The sequence below is a fragment of the Penaeus monodon genome, chromosome 25 (genome assembly GCF_015228065.2).
Source record: "Penaeus monodon isolate SGIC_2016 chromosome 25, NSTDA_Pmon_1, whole genome shotgun sequence".
Lineage (NCBI taxonomy): Eukaryota > Metazoa > Arthropoda > Malacostraca > Decapoda > Penaeidae > Penaeus > Penaeus monodon.
Window position 1 is genome coordinate 3,485,176 of NC_051410.1, and position 252 is coordinate 3,485,427.

Genomic DNA, 252 nt, shown 5'->3' on the forward strand with positions numbered 1-252 from the left:
CGCAGATATCACAAACGCATCTTACTCTACTTTACCCTCTCTCTCATTTTTTCCAGTTCATTCACAAAAAGGGAGATCAAACAGCGATACTCCACCACACTCGCCTCCACCAAGACAGGTGGTGGAGCTGGATACAGACGCACGTGGTCGCCGCGGGAGCCGGGTGGATGGCGTGGATAACGAGCTGCTGTTGGTGGATTTGTGAGGTTTAGATGGGGGTGTGTGTGTGGAATGGCTGGTGGGTTGTTACAT